The sequence below is a fragment of the Ranitomeya imitator genome, chromosome 5 (assembly GCF_032444005.1).
Source record: "Ranitomeya imitator isolate aRanImi1 chromosome 5, aRanImi1.pri, whole genome shotgun sequence".
Classification (NCBI taxonomy): domain Eukaryota; kingdom Metazoa; phylum Chordata; class Amphibia; order Anura; family Dendrobatidae; genus Ranitomeya; species Ranitomeya imitator.
In genome coordinates, this window is record NC_091286.1 from 603,787,636 (window position 1) to 603,808,055 (window position 20,420).

Sequence of the window (20,420 nt, forward strand, 5' to 3'; positions counted from 1 at the left end):
TTTCTAGTTAAGACCTGTAGTTCTTCCACTAGATCAGGGGCCGGATCCCCTTTCTGCGACCTGGTCCCTCCACCTGACGCTAGTCAGCCTGGATGCAGGCCCCATGGGTGACTTCTGCACTTCCCGTGCCCATAAGACCCTTTCTTTCTTCTGGGATCTTCCTTTCTTTCCTTCTCCCTTCTCACTGTCATGAGCTGCAGACCCACATATCTGCTCAGCTCTTCCTCTCCCTCACAGACTCTCTTTAACTCCTCCCTTCTGTCTCCCTGACAATTATTCACTCTCAACCCACACCTTCTAACTAACCCCTCACTGGCCTGGGGAGGTCTGGTGTTGGGTGTAAGTGTTAGGGTTCTGTACAGTGTCCCCTCCTTACCAAAGAGTTGGGGTACCACACCTCTGGATGAGATGCAGTACCTCTGTGGCGACTGGACCTTCAGAGGCACCACATGAACAGTTAAGCAAGTTGAAGATGAAATGATCTCTAAAGTTAAAGATGACACATTTATATTGTATTTTAGGCATCTACCCCTGATGAAGTCACTGAGGTGACGATACGCGTTGGGTTGGGGATATGAGAGGTGGGTCTTGATCCCTCATCTTACCTTTTTCCAGCTAAATGAGCATGTCCATTAGGTGTTTATTGTAAATTTCCTTTTTGGAAAAATATCTGGCTCATCTATTGATTGTAATTACCATTGCTAAAATGTCTCAGTTTTTGGGGCACTGATTATCGTTTGTACGTTTAGGGTATCTATTTTTCATAGGCTTCTACAGAGACTGCACTTTGCACTTTCTGTATATATATTGGGTACCAATCTACTATATAATTGTCTAAGGGTCACTTCCGTCTGTCTGTCTGTCTTTCTGTCTGTCTGTCTTTCTGTCTGTCTGTCACGGATATTCATTGGTCGAGGCCTCTGTCTGTCATGGAAATCCAAGTCGCTGATTGGTCGTGGCAAAACGCCCATGACCATTGCCACGACCAATCAGCAATGGGCACAGTCCGGCGGCAAAATGGCCGCTCTTTCCTCCCCGCAGTCAGTGCCCACTCCATACTCCCCTCCAGTCAGCCCTCACACAGGGTTAATGCCAGCGTTACCGGAGCGCGGTGTAACGCACTTCGGTAGCGCAGCTATTAACCCTGTGTGACCAACTTTTTACTATTGAGGCTGCGTATGCAGCTTCAGTAGTAAAAAGATCTAATGTTACAAATAATACTAATTAAAAAAAAGGTTATTCTCACCCTCCGACGTCGCCCGCTGTCCTCCGCAGTGCAAGCGGCAGGTTCCGGTGCCAAGGATGCTATGCGAGAAGACCTGCCATGACGTCACGGTCATGTGACCGCGACGTCATCACAGGTCCTGCGCTCATACCAACCCTGGGACCGGAAGCTGCCTCGTGCAGCGTACACAGGCGCCAGGACTTCAACAGGCCTTCGGAAGGTAAGTATATGTTTATTTTTTATTTTAAGTCTTTTTTAGCCACGCATATAGTGCCCAGCCCACATTGCTATATACTACGTGGGCTGTGTTACATACTGCGTGGGCTCTGTTACATACTACATCTCTGTGATATACACTATGTAGCTGGGCAATATACAACGTGACTGTCCAATACACTACGTGGCTGTGCAATATGTTAAGTGCTCTGTGTTATTGTGTTATATACCATGTAGCTGTGCAATATAATATGTGGCTGTGTCGGTTCTGTTATATACTACGTCGACTGTGCAATATACTACGTGGCTCTGTTATATACAGAGTGCAGTGCGATATACTATGATATATGACATGGCTATGTTATATACTACGTGGCTATGCTATATACTACGTGGCTGACCAATATACTAGGTGCCTGTGCAATACACTACGTAGCTGTGCAATACACTACATGGCTAAGTTATATACTGCGTGGCTGTGTTATATACTACGTAGCTCTTCTATATACTACGTACGCTGTGTTACATACTACTTAGCTCTGTTATATACTACGTCGGTTGTGTTACATACTACGTCACTGTGCAATATAGTATGTAGCCTGTGCTATATGCTACCTACATATTCTAGAATACCCGATACGTTAGAATCGGGCCACCATCTAGTCTATTATAATAGGATTGTTATAGTCTCTTTCCAGTATAAATGGAATTTAAGATAATATATTGTGTGTTATATTGCTTATGATGTAATATATTGGACTGGACTTATGCTCCCTACTAGGGTTGAGCGAAACGGATCGGACAAATTAAAAAATCGTCAACTTTCGGCAAAGTCGGGTTTCGTGAAACCCGACCCGATCCTAGTGTGGGATCGGCCATGAGGTCGGCGATCAGCGCGCCAAAGTCTCGTTTCGTATGACGTTTTCAGCGCCATTTTTCATCCAATGAAGGAGGACACAGAGTGTGGGCAGTGTGATGACATAGGTCTCGGTCTCCACCATCTTAGAGAAGGGCATGACAGTGATTGGCTTGCTTTCTGCGGCGTCAAAGGGGCTATAAAGGGGCGTGCACGCCGACCGCCATCTTACTTCTGCCGATCTTAGCATAGGGAGAGGTTGCTGCAGCTGCATCAGAAGAAGGGATATAGTTATGGAGGAAAGATTAACCCCGAAACTGCTTGTGCTGTAGCGATTTCCACTGTCCAACACCACCTTTTCTTTGCAGGGACAGTGGAGTTTATATTTTTGTGCATCAGCTCTGTAGCTTATTAGGCTGCCTTATAAGGCTCCCTGATAGCTGCATTGCTGTTTGTACGCCGCTGTGCAAACCAACTGCTTTTTTAAGAGCAAAAATCCTGTTGCTCCTTTCTGCACAGTTCTCTTGTTTATTTGTCCACACTTTTGTGTGCAGCAGTCCTTTTCCTGAGATCATTGTAGGGAGATTGAAATTGTACTACAGCCCTTGTATTTTTTGATATATCTTCCAGCCACATTCTGCCACTTTCATTGTGTAGTGTAATACACTGGGCCTGAGTTTTGTTGCAGTCTCCCCCCAAAAAGGGGAGATTTCAATTGGCACTAAGTGGATCTACGTCACAGTTCTGTTAGTTTGTCATATATCAGCCAGCCACGTTCTGCCACTTACATTGTGTAGTGTTATACACTGGGCCTGAGTTTTGTTGCAGTCTCCCCCCAAAAAAAGGGAGATTTAAATTCTCCACAAGTTTATATACACCTTCTACCTTGTTTCACAGTACCATATAACGGTTGTTATTTTGGTTAGATTTTTCCAAAAATGAGGAAGTCTGGTGGAAGAGGCCGAGGACAGTCATTGCCAGCTGGTACTGATGGTGTTGGTGGTGGTGGAGCATCTGGTGGTAGTGGGAAAAGCAAAATAGCACCAAAGTCTCGAGGTGTTGAGCCAGTGTCATCGTCTGGCTACACAAGGCCTCGAAGGCTCCCTTATCTGGGAGTAGGAAAACAGCTTTTAAAGCCGGAGCAGCAGGAAAAAGTTTTGGCTTTCCTTGCTGACTCAGCCTCTAGCTCTTTCACCTCCTCTTCAGAAGGTTCAAAATCTAAAAGCAGCGAGTCGTCAGTGGATGCTCCCGGTCAGGAACAAGTCGCTTCCTTGTGTCCTTCACCCAAAGCAAAAGTGAAGGATGCGGCAGGCGACACTACAGTTTACTCCATGGAGCTCTTTACACATACCGTGCCTGAGTTAGAGAGGAAAATTGTTAAAATCCCATTACAAGATGAATCGGACATGGAGTGCACAGATGCACAGCCACAGCTAGATTACTATGCTTTTCCATTGACTAAGATCATTACATTGCCCTCGCAGTGTACTGAGCCAGAATCTGACCCTGATGAGAATATGGTGCCCCGTCAAGAATGCTATAGCACCTTACATGGTGACACAGAGGAAGGTGCACATGACATTGGAGATGAGGTGATAGAAGACCCAGTTGTTGACCCAGATTGGCAGCCATTGGGGGAAGAGGGTGCCGCTGCCAGTAGCTCGGAAGCGGAGGAGGATGATCCGCAGCAGCAATCTACATCGCAACAGCTTTCATCTGGCAGGCCCGTATCTGGCCAAAAATGTTTGTCAAAACCAAAATCAGTTTTAGGACAGCGTGGCCATCCGGTGAAAGTAGCACAGCGTGCAATGCCTGAAAAGGTAATCCATAGTAGGAAGAGTGCAGTGTGGGAATTTTTTAATTTCAATGCGTTTTATTTTTATCAGCATAATGATTTTACAACAAATTCCCTCATAAGGGGGATCAATAGACTTCTATATAAATCAAGAAATGGAAATATTTATAAACCAATATAAACATAACATCAGTAGACAGATTACGACAAGACAAGTACAAGGGGAGACGTACATGGGGAAATTCGGGGCAGGGAATAAGGTTTTGTGCTATTTTTCATAACCAAGTACAGTACAGTCACAAGACAAGGCAACGATTTTCAAAACTATAAATTCCTCCTCCTCCTCCCCACCTCCCACCGAAAGCTCCCAAGTCCCCACGCTCCAATCCCCCAACCATCAAAAGGAAAAAGAAAGAAAAAATTCCTTCTCCCTCCCCTTCTTCCCCTCCCCATTTCCGCTCAAGTTGTTGTTTCAATGAAGTATCAAATAGATAATGACAGGGTCTGGTCTAGGTTCAAGTTCATGTTGAGGGCCATCCATGGCCTCCAGACCTGGTAAAAGGTGTCCCACAAATCTTCTCTTGTTGCGTGGATACGTTCATACAGTAAGAATAAATTCATCTTGTCTCTGACTGTTTGCATAGAGAGGGAGGGGGACCTCCAATTGGTAGCTATATGAAGCTTAGCAGCCATGCATAGTTGGTTAGTCAATCTGTGGAACCGATTGGTGAAGCCCGGGCATTTGGTGCCCAAGAGAAAGGTAGCCGGGCTGGGCTGCACCGACCTCTCATACATTTGCTCAATCAGCAACCCAACCTCCCGCCACAGTGCCTTGACAACTGGACATTCCCACCAAATGTGCTTCATGTCACCCACAGCGTTACACCCCCTAAAGCATCTATCCGATACACCAGGGTATATGGCATGTAGTCTACTCGGGACCTGGTATGTCCTGTGTAAGAGTCTGATGGACGTTTCTGCCAGGGAGGCTTGATGGCTACCCCTAGAAAGAGTGTCACAGCATCGTCTCCACTCCTCCATAGTTAGCTGAATACCCAGATCCTCCTCCCATTGGGTCATGTATTTTAATTTGTCAGCCCCATGTGTAACGTTTAGAGATGAATACAGCAGAGAGATAGTTCCTCTACCCAACGGGTCGTCCAAACACTTCTGTTCAAAGCCAGTCATTTGGAATGGAGTCTTGTGCTGTAAAAGTCGTTCTGCAAAGTGAAAGACCTGGCAAATACATAGGGTCTCCCTGGCGGGCGGATTGTGCTTCTGGAGGAATTCTTGTCTGGTTAGGAGTATGTTGAAGGGTGAACAGAGCTGTTTTAAGGTGGAAATACCGTTAGCTATCCACCAAGCATATGGGCGAGGATCAATTCCAGGCTCAAACATGGGGTTGTGGAAAAGAGGGGTCAACGGGGAAGCCACAGACTGGAGGCCAAACTTGAACCTCTCTTTCCTCCAGAGGATCAGGGAGTGCGCCGCAAATGGCGCTGTATTGTGCAAGTTTTTTGGGAGATTTTGTGTGGTCCACATAAGGCTAAATAGGGAAAATGGGTGTAGGAATGGTGATTCCAATCCAACCCATCTGGGTGCGCGGCTGGAGGCACAGGCATTGGTAAGCTGGGCTATTTGGGCGGACTTGTAGTACAAGGTAAAGTTGGGTAGAGAAAGCCCTCCTAGCTTTCTGTGTATGAACATAGTTTTTTGTCGAATTCTGGGTTTTTTTCCTTGCCAAATAAATTTTGAGATCAAAGAGTGGATCTCATGAAGCGTCTTATGGGGTAACGGAATGGGGAGGGAGCGGAAGAGGTACAGGAATCTAGGCAGGGAGACCATCTTGATTGCGTGCAGCCTGCCCAGCCATGATAGTTTCATAGTAGCCCATTTGGTGAGGTCTGCTCGAAGGTTCTTTATTAGGGGGAGGTAATTCCACTTAAATAGAGTTGATCGGTGTGAGGTAAGGTTTACTCCAAGATATGTTATGTAGTGTTCGTTCTTCGTAAACTTAAATTGAGAGATTATGTTTGCTTGTAAATTTTTGGGGGTATTGAGGAACAAAGCTTCGGACTTATCAACATTGATTTTGAGACCTGAGATCTTCTCAAATGTATGGAGGACCGAAAACAAATTTGGGAGGGTGGTGAGTGGGCTGGAGAGAGTCAGCAGCAGATCGTCTGCGAACAAGGTAGCTTTATATTGTGTGTCAAATCCCATAGGGCCAAGTATGTCTGGGTTGAGTCGTATAGTTTCAGCCAGTGGTTCCATGGCCATGGCAAATAAAGCTGGCGAGAGTGGGCAGCCTTGTCTTGTCCCTCTTTGGATGATAATAGGGGTGGGTCGGGTGGACGGGAGCTTTAGGTATGCTGCTGGACTGTCATATAGTAGTTGTAGACACAAAATGAGGTTATGGGGGATACCAAATCTTGACAAAACTTCAAATAGGCAGGGCCACGAGACTGAATCAAAGGCTTTCTCTGTTATGTTTGCTAATGACAGGTGTTATGAAGGCAATCCAGAAACACAGTGTGCTTAGCGATCAGAGCGCACACAGTGATCTGACAAATACCCAAAAATACAAGAACGAGCTCTGAGACGTGGAAACTCTGTAGACTGCACACCTGATCCTATCCTAAACACAACTAAAAGCGGCTGTGGATTGCGCCTAACAACTACCTAGGCAACTCGGCACAGCCTAAGAAACTAGCTAGCCTGAAGATAGAAAAATAGGCCTGACTTGCCCCAGAGAAATTCCCCAAAGGAAAAGGCAGCCCCCCACATATAATGACTGTGAGTAAGATGAAAAGACAAAACGTAGGGATGAAATAGATTCAGCAAAGTGGGGCCCGATATTCTAGGACAGAGCGAGGACAGTAAAGCGAACTTTGCAGTCTACAAAAAACACTAAAGCAAAACCACGCAAAGGGGGCAAAAAAAACCCACCGTGCCGAACTAACGGCACGGCGGTACACCCTTTGCGTCTCAGAGCTTCCAGCAAAACAAAAGACAAGCTGGACAGAAAAAAAGCAACAAAAAAGCAAAAAGTACTTAGCTATACAGAGCAGCAGGTCACAGGAACAATCAGGAGAAGCTCAGATCCAACACTGAAACATTGACAAGGAGCAAGGATAGCAGCATCAGGCGGAGTTAAGTAATGAAGCAGTTAACGAGCTCACCAGAACACCTGAGGGAGGAAGCTCAGAAGCTGCAGTACCACTTGTGACCACAGGAGTGAATTCAGCCACAGAATTCACAACAGTACCCCCCCCTTGAGGAGGGGTCACCGAACCCTCACCAGAGCCCCCAGGCCGACCGGGATGAGCCGCATGAAAGGCACGAACAAGATCGGAAGCATGAACATCAGAGGCAAAAACCCAGGAATTATCTTCCTGAGCATAACCCTTCCATTTAACCAGATACTGGAGTTTCCGTCTAGAAACACGAGAATCCAAAATCTTCTCCACAATATACTCCAATTCCCCCTCCACAAAACCGGGGCAGGAGGCTCAACAGATGGAACCATAGGTGCCACGTATCTCCGCAACAACGACCTATGGAATACATTATGTATGGAAAAGGAGTCTGGGAGGGTCAAACGAAAAGACACAGGATTGAGAACCTCAGAAATCCTATACGGACCAATAAAACGAGGTTTAAATTTAGGAGAGGAAACCTTCATAGGAATATGACGAGAAGATAACCAAACCAGATCCCCAACACGAAGTCGGGGACCCACACGGCGTCTGCGATTAGCGAAAAGTTGAGCTTTCTCCTGGGACAAGATCAAATTGTCCACTACCTGAGTCTAGATCTGCTGCAACCTATCCACCACAGAATCCACACCAGGACAGTCCGAAGACTCAACCTGTCCTGAAGAGAAACGAGGATGGAACCCAGAATTGCAAAAAAATGGAGAAACCAAGGTAGCCGAGCTGGCCCGATTATTAAGGGCGAACTCAGCCAACGGCAAAAAGGACACCCAATCATCCTGGTCTGCAGAAACAAAACATCTCAGATATGTTTCCAAGGTCTGATTGGTTCGTTCGGTCTGGCCATTAGTCTGAGGATGGAAAGCCGAGGAAAAGGATAGGTCAATGCCCATCCTACCACAAAAGGCTCGCCAGAACCTTGAAACAAACTTGGAACCTCTGTCAGAAACAATATTCTCAGGAATGCCATGCAACCGAACCACATGTTGAAAGAACAAAGGTACCAAATCAGAGGAGGAAGGCAATTTAGCCAAGGGCACCAGATGGACCATTTTAGAAGAGCGATCACAGACCACCCAAATGACTGACATCTTTTGAGAAACGGGAAGGTCAGAAATGAAATCCATCGAAATATGTGTCCAAGGCCTCTTTGGGACCGGCAAGGGCAAAAGCAACCCACTGGCACGAGAACAGCAGGGCTTAGCCCTAGCACAAATCCCACAGGACTGCACAAAAGTACGTACATCCCGTGACAGAGATGGCCACCAGAAGGATCTAGCCACTAACTCTCTGGTACCAAAGATTCCAGGATGACCAGCCAACACCGAACAATGAAGTTCAGAGATAAGTTTATTAGTCCACCTATCAGGGACGAACAATTTCTCTGCTGGACAACGATCAGGTTTATTCGCCTGAAATTTTTGCAGCACCCGCCGCAAATCAGGGGAGATGGCAGACACAATGACTCCTTCCTTGAGGATACCCGCTGGCTCAGATAAACCCGGAGAGTCGGGCACAAAACTCCTAGACAGAGCATCCGCCTTCACATTTTTAGAGCCCGGAAGGTACGAAATCACAAAGTCGAAGCGGGCAAAAAATAACGACCAACGGGCCTGTCTAGGATTCAAGCGCTTGGCAGACTCGAGATAAGTCAAGTTCTTATGATCAGTCAATACCACCACGCGATGCTTAGCTCCTTCAAGCCAATGACGCCACTCCTCGAATGCCCACTTCATGGCCAGCAACTCTCGATTGCCCACATCATAATTACGCTCAGCGGGCGAAAACTTCCTGGAAAAGAAAGCACATGGTTTCATCACTGAGCAATCAGAACCTCTCTGTGACAAAACCGCCCCTGCTCCAATCTCAGAAGCATCAACCTCGACCTGGAACGGAAGAGAAACATCTGGCTGACACAACACAGGGGCAGAACAAAAACGACGCTTCAACTCCTGAAAAGCTTCCACAGCAGCAGAAGACCAATTAACCAAATCAGCACCCTTCTTGGTCAAATCGGTCAATGGTTTGGCAATGCTAGAAAAATTACAGATGAAGCGACGATAAAAATTAGCAAAGCCCAGGAACTTTTGCAGACTTTTCAGAGATGTCGGCTGAATCCAATCCTGGATGGCTTGGACCTTAACTGGATCCATCTCGATAGTAGAAGGGGTAAAGATGAACCCCAAAAATGAAACTTTCTGCACACCGAAGAGACACTTTGATCCCTTCACAAACAAAGAGTTAGCACGCAGGACCTGAAAAACCATTCTGACCTGCTTCACATGAGACTCCCAATCATCTGAGAAGATCAAAATGTCATCCAAGTAAACAATCAGGAATTTATCCAGATACTCACGGAAGATGTCATGCATAAAAGACTGAAACACAGATGGAGCATTGGCAAGTCCGAACGGCATCACTAGATACTCAAAATGACCCTCGGGCGTATTGAATGCAGTTTTCCATTCATCTCCTTGCCTGATTCTCACCAGATTATACGCACCACGAAGATCTATCTTAGTGAACCAACTAGCCCCCTTAATCCGAGCAAACAAGTCAGATAACAATGGCAAGGGATACTGAAATTTAACAGTGATCTTATTAAGAAGGCGGTAATCAATACACGGTCTCAGCAAACCATCCTTCTTGGCTACAAAGAAGAACCCTGCTCCCAGTGGTGATGACGATGGGCGAATATGTCCCTTCTCCAGGGATTCCTTCACATAACTGCGCATAGCGGCGTGTTCGGGCACGGATAAATTAAATAATCGACCTTTAGGGAATTTACTACCAGGAATCAAATTGATAGCACAATCACAATCCCTATGTGGAGGTAGAGCATCGGACTTGGGCTCTTCAAATACATCCTGATAATCAGACAAGAACTCTGGGACCTCAGAAGGGGTGGATGACGAAATCGACAAAAATGGAACATCACCATGTACCCCCTGACAACCCCAGCTGGATACCAACATGGAATTCCAATCCAATACTGGATTATGGGTTTGTAGCCATGGCAACCCCAACACGACCACATCATGCAGATTATGCAACACCAGAAAGCGAATAACTTCCTGATGTGCAGGAGCCATGCACATGGTCAGCTGGGCCCAGTATTGAGGTTTATTCTTGGCCAAAGGTGTAGCATCAATTCCTCTCAATGGAATAGGACACCGCAAAGGCTCCAAGAAAAACCCACAACGTTTAGCATAATCCAAATCCATCAGATTCAGGGCAGCGCCCGAATCCACAAACGCCATGACAGAAAACGACGACAAAGAGCATATCAAGGTAATGGACAGAAGGAATTTGGACTGTACAGTACCAATGACGGCAGACCTAGCGGACCGCTTAGTGCGCTTAGGACAATCAGAAATAGCATGAGTGGAATCACCACAGTAGAAACACAGACCATTCAGACGTCTGTATTCCTGCCGTTCAACTCTAGTCATAGTCCTATCGCACTGCATAGGCTCAGGTTTAACCTCAGGCAGTACCGCCAAATGGTGCACAGATTTACGCTCGCGCAAGCGTCGACCGATCTGAATGGCCAAAGACAAAGACTCATTCAAACCAGCAGGCATAGGAAATCCCACCATGACATCCTTAAGAGCCTCAGAGAGACCCTTTCTGAACAAAGCTGCCAGCGCAGATTCATTCCACTGAGTGAGTACTGACCATTTCCTAAATTTCTGACAATATACTTCTATATCATCCTGACCCTGGCACAAAGCCAGCAAATTTTTCTCAGCCTGATCCACTGAATTAGGCTCATCGTACAGCAATCCGAGCGCCAGGAAAAACGCATCGACACTACTCAATGCAGGGTCTCCTGGCGCAAGAGAAAATGCCCAGTCTTGAGGGTCGCCGCGCAAAAAAGAAATAATAATCAAAACCTGTTGAATAGGATTACCAGAAGAATGAGGTTTCAAGGCCAGAAATAGCTTACAATTATTTTTGAAACTTAGAAACTTAGTTCTATCTCCAAAAAACAAATCAGGAATAGGAATTCTTGGTTCTAACATAGATTTCTGATCAATAGTATCTTGAATCCGAGCCCCACTCCATACAGCCAACCAATTCCAGCCCTGTGCTGATGAGGGCCTAAAGCCCGAAACACGTGTCCACAGGTAGGAATTGGTTGGCTGTGTAAATTTAGAAACTAATCCGCAGCATTGCACGCTTGGCGATTCCAAGCGCTGTGGATTAGACAGGGGTGGAAAGAGATGATTTGCATAGCTCCGCCTACTGCAAATGATTCTGGGTAAACCTGCTATTCTTTGTATTATGCTGCTTGCAAGTACTTTCCGTTTCAGGAAAGCATCCACTATGTATTTTCTTTAAGTAGAGGGCTTTTCGGTCTCTTTCGTCCCGCTACATTTAGCCCAACTTGGGTCTCTCCCTAAGGTGGCTAGCATGTATGTATCGCTTGCTCACCGAGCCCCACTCCATACAGCCAACCAATTCCAGCCCTGTGCTGATGAGGGCCTAAAGCCCGAAACACGTGTCCACAGGTAGGAATTGGTTGGCTGTGTAAATTTAGAAACTAATCCGCAGCATTGCACGCTTGGCGATTCCAAGCGCTGTGGATTAGACAGGGGTGGAAAGAGATGATTTGCATAGCTCCGCCTACTGCAAATGATTCTGGGTAAACCTGCTATTCTTTGTATTATGCTGCTTGCAAGTACTTTCCGTTTCAGGAAAGCATCCACTATGTATTTTCTTTAAGTAGAGGGCTTTTCGGTCTCTTTCGTCCCGCTACATTTAGCCCAACTTGGGTCTCTCCCTAAGGTGGCTAGCATGTATGTATCGCTTGCTCACCGAGCCCCACTCCATACAGCCAACCAATTCCAGCCCTGTGCTGATGAGGGCCTAAAGCCCGAAACACGTGTCCACAGGTAGGAATTGGTTGGCTGTGTAAATTTAGAAACTAATCCGCAGCATTGCACGCTTGGCGATTCCAAGCGCTGTGGATTAGACAGGGGTGGAAAGAGATGATTTGCATAGCTCCGCCTACTGCAAATGATTCTGGGTAAACCTGCTATTCTTTGTATTATGCTGCTTGCAAGTACTTTCCGTTTCAGGAAAGCATCCACTATGTATTTTCTTTAAGTAGAGGGCTTTTCGGTCTCTTTCGTCCCGCTACATTTAGCCCAACTTGGGTCTCTCCCTAAGGTGGCTAGCATGTATGTATCGCTTGCTCACCGAGCCCCACTCCATACAGCCAACCAATTCCAGCCCTGTGCTGATGAGGGCCTAAAGCCCGAAACACGTGTCCACAGGTAGGAATTGGTTGGCTGTGTAAATTTAGAAACTAATCCGCAGCATTGCACGCTTGGCGATTCCAAGCGCTGTGGATTAGACAGGGGTGGAAAGAGATGATTTGCATAGCTCCGCCTACTGCAAATGATTCTGGGTAAACCTGCTATTCTTTGTATTATGCTGCTTGCAAGTACTTTCCGTTTCAGGAAAGCATCCACTATGTATTTTCTTTAAGTAGAGGGCTTTTCGGTCTCTTTCGTCCCGCTACATTTAGCCCAACTTGGGTCTCTCCCTAAGGTGGCTAGCATGTATGTATCGCTTGCTCACCGAGCCCCACTCCATACAGCCAACCAATTCCAGCCCTGTGCTGATGAGGGCCTAAAGCCCGAAACACGTGTCCACAGGTAGGAATTGGTTGGCTGTGTAAATTTAGAAACTAATCCGCAGCATTGCACGCTTGGCGATTCCAAGCGCTGTGGATTAGACAGGGGTGGAAAGAGATGATTTGCATAGCTCCGCCTACTGCAAATGATTCTGGGTAAACCTGCTATTCTTTGTATTATGCTGCTTGCAAGTACTTTCCGTTTCAGGAAAGCATCCACTATGTATTTTCTTTAAGTAGAGGGCTTTTCGGTCTCTTTCGTCCCGCTACATTTAGCCCAACTTGGGTCTCTCCCTAAGGTGGCTAGCATGTATGTATCGCTTGCTCACCGAGCCCCACTCCATACAGCCAACCAATTCCAGCCCTGTGCTGATGAGGGCCTAAAGCCCGAAACACGTGTCCACAGGTAGGAATTGGTTGGCTGTGTAAATTTAGAAACTAATCCGCAGCATTGCACGCTTGGCGATTCCAAGCGCTGTGGATTAGACAGGGGTGGAAAGAGATGATTTGCATAGCTCCGCCTACTGCAAATGATTCTGGGTAAACCTGCTATTCTTTGTATTATGCTGCTTGCAAGTACTTTCCGTTTCAGGAAAGCATCCACTATGTATTTTCTTTAAGTAGAGGGCTTTTCGGTCTCTTTCGTCCCGCTACATTTAGCCCAACTTGGGTCTCTCCCTAAGGTGGCTAGCATGTATGTATCGCTTGCTCACCGAGCCCCACTCCATACAGCCAACCAATTCCAGCCCTGTGCTGATGAGGGCCTAAAGCCCGAAACACGTGTCCACAGGTAGGAATTGGTTGGCTGTGTAAATTTAGAAACTAATCCGCAGCATTGCACGCTTGGCGATTCCAAGCGCTGTGGATTAGACAGGGGTGGAAAGAGATGATTTGCATAGCTCCGCCTACTGCAAATGATTCTGGGTAAACCTGCTATTCTTTGTATTATGCTGCTTGCAAGTACTTTCCGTTTCAGGAAAGCATCCACTATGTATTTTCTTTAAGTAGAGGGCTTTTCGGTCTCTTTCGTCCCGCTACATTTAGCCCAACTTGGGTCTCTCCCTAAGGTGGCTAGCATGTATGTATCGCTTGCTCACCGAGCCCCACTCCATACAGCCAACCAATTCCAGCCCTGTGCTGATGAGGGCCTAAAGCCCGAAACACGTGTCCACAGGTAGGAATTGGTTGGCTGTGTAAATTTAGAAACTAATCCGCAGCATTGCACGCTTGGCGATTCCAAGCGCTGTGGATTAGACAGGGGTGGAAAGAGATGATTTGCATAGCTCCGCCTACTGCAAATGATTCTGGGTAAACCTGCTATTCTTTGTATTATGCTGCTTGCAAGTACTTTCCGTTTCAGGAAAGCATCCACTATGTATTTTCTTTAAGTAGAGGGCTTTTCGGTCTCTTTCGTCCCGCTACATTTAGCCCAACTTGGGTCTCTCCCTAAGGTGGCTAGCATGTATGTATCGCTTGCTCACCGAGCCCCACTCCATACAGCCAACCAATTTCAGCCCTGTGCTGATGAGGGCCTAAAGCCCGAAACACGTGTCCACAGGTAGGAATTGGTTGGCTGTGTAAATTTAGAAACTAATCCGCAGCATTGCACGCTTGGCGATTCCAAGCGCTGTGGATTAGACAGGGGTGGAAAGAGATGATTTGCATAGCTCCGCCTACTGCAAATGATTCTGGGTAAACCTGCTATTCTTTGTATTATGCTGCTTGCAAGTACTTTCCGTTTCAGGAAAGCATCCACTATGTATTTTCTTTAAGTAGAGGGCTTTTCGGTCTCTTTCGTCCCGCTACATTTAGCCCAACTTGGGTCTCTCCCTAAGGTGGCTAGCATGTATGTATCGCTTGCTCACCGAGCCCCACTCCATACAGCCAACCAATTCCAGCCCTGTGCTGATGAGGGCCTAAAGCCCGAAACACGTGTCCACAGGTAGGAATTGGTTGGCTGTGTAAATTTAGAAACTAATCCGCAGCATTGCACGCTTGGCGATTCCAAGCGCTGTGGATTAGACAGGGGTGGAAAGAGATGATTTGCATAGCTCCGCCTACTGCAAATGATTCTGGGTAAACCTGCTATTCTTTGTATTATGCTGCTTGCAAGTACTTTCCGTTTCAGGAAAGCATCCACTATGTATTTTCTTTAAGTAGAGGGCTTTTCGGTCTCTTTCGTCCCGCTACATTTAGCCCAACTTGGGTCTCTCCCTAAGGTGGCTAGCATGTATGTATCGCTTGCTCACCGAGCCCCACTCCATACAGCCAACCAATTCCAGCCCTGTGCTGATGAGGGCCTAAAGCCCGAAACACGTGTCCACAGGTAGGAATTGGTTGGCTGTGTAAATTTAGAAACTAATCCGCAGCATTGCACGCTTGGCGATTCCAAGCGCTGTGGATTAGACAGGGGTGGAAAGAGATGATTTGCATAGCTCCGCCTACTGCAAATGATTCTGGGTAAACCTGCTATTCTTTGTATTATGCTGCTTGCAAGTACTTTCCGTTTCAGGAAAGCATCCACTATGTATTTTCTTTAAGTAGAGGGCTTTTCGGTCTCTTTCGTCCCGCTACATTTAGCCCAACTTGGGTCTCTCCCTAAGGTGGCTAGCATGTATGTATCGCTTGCTCACCGAGCCCCACTCCATACAGCCAACCAATTCCAGCCCTGTGCTGATGAGGGCCTAAAGCCCGAAACACGTGTCCACAGGTAGGAATTGGTTGGCTGTGTAAATTTAGAAACTAATCCGCAGCATTGCACGCTTGGCGATTCCAAGCGCTGTGGATTAGACAGGGGTGGAAAGAGATGATTTGCATAGCTCCGCCTACTGCAAATGATTCTGGGTAAACCTGCTATTCTTTGTATTATGCTGCTTGCAAGTACTTTCCGTTTCAGGAAAGCATCCACTATGTATTTTCTTTAAGTAGAGGGCTTTTCGGTCTCTTTCGTCCCGCTACATTTAGCCCAACTTGGGTCTCTCCCTAAGGTGGCTAGCATGTATGTATCGCTTGCTCACCGAGCCCCACTCCATACAGCCAACCAATTCCAGCCCTGTGCTGATGAGGGCCTAAAGCCCGAAACACGTGTCCACAGGTAGGAATTGGTTGGCTGTGTAAATTTAGAAACTAATCCGCAGCATTGCACGCTTGGCGATTCCAAGCGCTGTGGATTAGACAGGGGTGGAAAGAGATGATTTGCATAGCTCCGCCTACTGCAAATGATTCTGGGTAAACCTGCTATTCTTTGTATTATGCTGCTTGCAAGTACTTTCCGTTTCAGGAAAGCATCCACTATGTATTTTCTTTAAGTAGAGGGCTTTTCGGTCTCTTTCGTCCCGCTACATTTAGCCCAACTTGGGTCTCTCCCTAAGGTGGCTAGCATGTATGTATCGCTTGCTCACCGAGCCCCACTCCATACAGCCAACCAATTCCAGCCCTGTGCTGATGAGGGCCTAAAGCCCGAAACACGTGTCCACAGGTAGGAATTGGTTGGCTGTGTAAATTTAGAAACTAATCCGCAGCATTGCACGCTTGGCGATTCCAAGCGCTGTGGATTAGACAGGGGTGGAAAGAGATGATTTGCATAGCTCCGCCTACTGCAAATGATTCTGGGTAAACCTGCTATTCTTTGTATTATGCTGCTTGCAAGTACTTTCCGTTTCAGGAAAGCATCCACTATGTATTTTCTTTAAGTAGAGGGCTTTTCGGTCTCTTTCGTCCCGCTACATTTAGCCCAACTTGGGTCTCTCCCTAAGGTGGCTAGCATGTATGTATCGCTTGCTCACCGAGCCCCACTCCATACAGCCAACCAATTCCAGCCCTGTGCTGATGAGGGCCTAAAGCCCGAAACACGTGTCCACAGGTAGGAATTGGTTGGCTGTGTAAATTTAGAAACTAATCCGCAGCATTGCACGCTTGGCGATTCCAAGCGCTGTGGATTAGACAGGGGTGGAAAGAGATGATTTGCATAGCTCCGCCTACTGCAAATGATTCTGGGTAAACCTGCTATTCTTTGTATTATGCTGCTTGCAAGTACTTTCCGTTTCAGGAAAGCATCCACTATGTATTTTCTTTAAGTAGAGGGCTTTTCGGTCTCTTTCGTCCCGCTACATTTAGCCCAACTTGGGTCTCTCCCTAAGGTGGCTAGCATGTATGTATCGCTTGCTCACCGAGCCCCACTCCATACAGCCAACCAATTCCAGCCCTGTGCTGATGAGGGCCTAAAGCCCGAAACACGTGTCCACAGGTAGGAATTGGTTGGCTGTGTAAATTTAGAAACTAATCCGCAGCATTGCACGCTTGGCGATTCCAAGCGCTGTGGATTAGACAGGGGTGGAAAGAGATGATTTGCATAGCTCCGCCTACTGCAAATGATTCTGGGTAAACCTGCTATTCTTTGTATTATGCTGCTTGCAAGTACTTTCCGTTTCAGGAAAGCATCCACTATGTATTTTCTTTAAGTAGAGGGCTTTTCGGTCTCTTTCGTCCCGCTACATTTAGCCCAACTTGGGTCTCTCCCTAAGGTGGCTAGCATGTATGTATCGCTTGCTCACCGAGCCCTACTCCATACAGCCAACCAATTCCAGCCCTGTGCTGATGAGGGCCTAAAGCCCGAAACACGTGTCCACAGGTAGGAATTGGTTGGCTGTGTAAATTTAGAAACTAATCCGCAGCATTGCACGCTTGGCGATTCCAAGCGCTGTGGATTAGACAGGGGTGGAAAGAGATGATTTGCATAGCTCCGCCTACTGCAAATGATTCTGGGTAAACCTGCTATTCTTTGTATTATGCTGCTTGCAAGTACTTTCCGTTTCAGGAAAGCATCCACTATGTATTTTCTTTAAGTAGAGGGCTTTTCGGTCTCTTTCGTCCCGCTACATTTAGCCCAACTTGGGTCTCTCCCTAAGGTGGCTAGCATGTATGTATCGCTTGCTCACCGAGCCCCACTCCATACAGCCAACCAATTCCAGCCCTGTGCTGATGAGGGCCTAAAGCCCGAAACACGTGTCCACAGGTAGGAATTGGTTGGCTGTGTAAATTTAGAAACTAATCCGCAGCATTGCACGCTTGGCGATTCCAAGCGCTGTGGATTAGACAGGGGTGGAAAGAGATGATTTGCATAGCTCCGCCTACTGCAAATGATTCTGGGTAAACCTGCTATTCTTTGTATTATGCTGCTTGCAAGTACTTTCCGTTTCAGGAAAGCATCCACTATGTATTTTCTTTAAGTAGAGGGCTTTTCGGTCTCTTTCGTCCCGCTACATTTAGCCCAACTTGGGTCTCTCCCTAAGGTGGCTAGCATGTATGTATCGCTTGCTCACCGAGCCCCACTCCATACAGCCAACCAATTCCAGCCCTGTGCTGATGAGGGCCTAAAGCCCGAAACACGTGTCCACAGGTAGGAATTGGTTGGCTGTGTAAATTTAGAAACTAATCCGCAGCATTGCACGCTTGGCGATTCCAAGCGCTGTGGATTAGACAGGGGTGGAAAGAGATGATTTGCATAGCTCCGCCTACTGCAAATGATTCTGGGTAAACCTGCTATTCTTTGTATTATGCTGCTTGCAAGTACTTTCCGTTTCAGGAAAGCATCCACTATGTTGAATCTTTTGTACATTTATAACGAGATTATCCATTGAAGAGCACAGACCCTGAATATCCATGTCCACACCTGTGTCCAGAATCACCCAAATGTCTAGGGGAAAAAAAAAAGTGAACACAGAGCAGAAAAAAAAAAAATGATGTCAGAACTTTTTCTTTCCCTCTATTGAGAATCATTAGTTAGGCTCCTTGTACTGTTATGTTTGCTAATGACAGGTGTTATGAAGGCAATCCAGAAACACAGTGTGCTTAGCGATCAGAGCGCATACAGTGATCTGACAAATACCCAAAAATACAAGAACGAGCTCTGAGACGTGGAAACTCTGTAGACTGCACACCTGATCCTATCCTAAACACAACTAAAAGCGGCTGTGGATTGCGCCTAACAACTACCTAGGCAACTCGGCACAGCCTAAGAAACTAGCTAGCCTGAAGATAGAAAAATAGGCCTGACTTGCCCCAGAGAAATTCCCCAAAGGAAAAGGCAGCCCCCCACATATAATGACTGTGAGTAAGATGAAAAGACAAAACGTAGGGATGAAATAGATTCAGCAAAGTGGGGCCCGATATTCTAGGACAGAGCGAGGACAGTAAAGCGAACTTTGCAGTCTACAAAAAACACTAAAGCAAAACCACGCAAAGGGGGCAAAAAAAAACCCACCGTGCCGAACTAACGGCACGGCGGTACACCCTTTGCGTCTCAGAGCTTCCAGCAAAACAAAAGACAAGCTGGACAGAAAAAAAGCAACAAAAAAGCAAAAAGCACTTAGCTATACAGAGCAGCAGGTCACAGGAACAATCAGGAGAAGCTCAGATCCAACACTGAAACATTGACAAGGAGCAAGGATAGCAGCATCAGGCGGAGTTAAGTAATGAAGCAGTTAACGAGCTCACCAGAACACCTGAGGGAGGAAGCTCAGAAGCTGCAGTACCACTTGTGACCACAGGAGTGAATTCAGCCACAGAATTCACAACATTTCTCTATATCTAAAGCTAGTAAAAGTAGGGCTTGTTTACGATGGTTCGCTGCGTGTATAATATTCAAGTTCCTTCTGATGTTGTCAGGGCCCTGCCTATTGGGTGTAAATCCCACCTGGTCGCGATGAATGAGGGCAGGTAGTAGTTTGTTAAGTCTGGAGGTGATGATGGACGTAAAAATTTTGAGGTCAGCATTTAATAGTGATATAGGTCTATAATTTTTGGGAAGGAGGTGATCCCTCTTAGGTTTGGGGATTACTGTCACGTGGGCAAAATAGAATTCTGGGGGCATTTGGGAACCACTCAGTAGGGCATTGCAGTAGTTCATAATGTGGGGGGTGAGGATATCCTTGAATTTTTTGTAGTAGAGTGCTGTGAGGCCGTCAGGCCCTGGGGCCTTATTCTTTTTGAGATTTTTAATTGTGTTGGTTATTTCGTCTGCCGATATAGCTGATTGGAGTAAGTCTACTGCAGGGTTAGGGATTTTAGGCATTTTTAGGGCGTCTAGGAAGGATGATAAAAGTTGTGGTGAGGGAGGCTGTGGGGAGGAGTATAACCTTTGGTAGTAGTCCCGAAATGTGTCGTAAACAACATCTGGATGCGACGAAACCCGTCCCCTGGAGTCCCTAATGGAGGCAACATTGTTTAGGAGTTCTTTACATCTGAGCCTACGAGCCATCATGCCAGTCGGTTTGTTGGCGTATTTATAAAAGGTGGACCTAGTCCAAGTTAGTGCTCTCTCAGTCCTATTTGTCAGGATAATATCAAGTTGCAGCTTAGTATCTCTAATTTGTTTAGTCAGAAAAAGAGAAGTATTGTTCTGGTTGGCTAGTTCAAGTTTCATGAGTTTGGTTTCTAGGCGCGTTTGTAGTTCAGATCTTTGTTTCTTT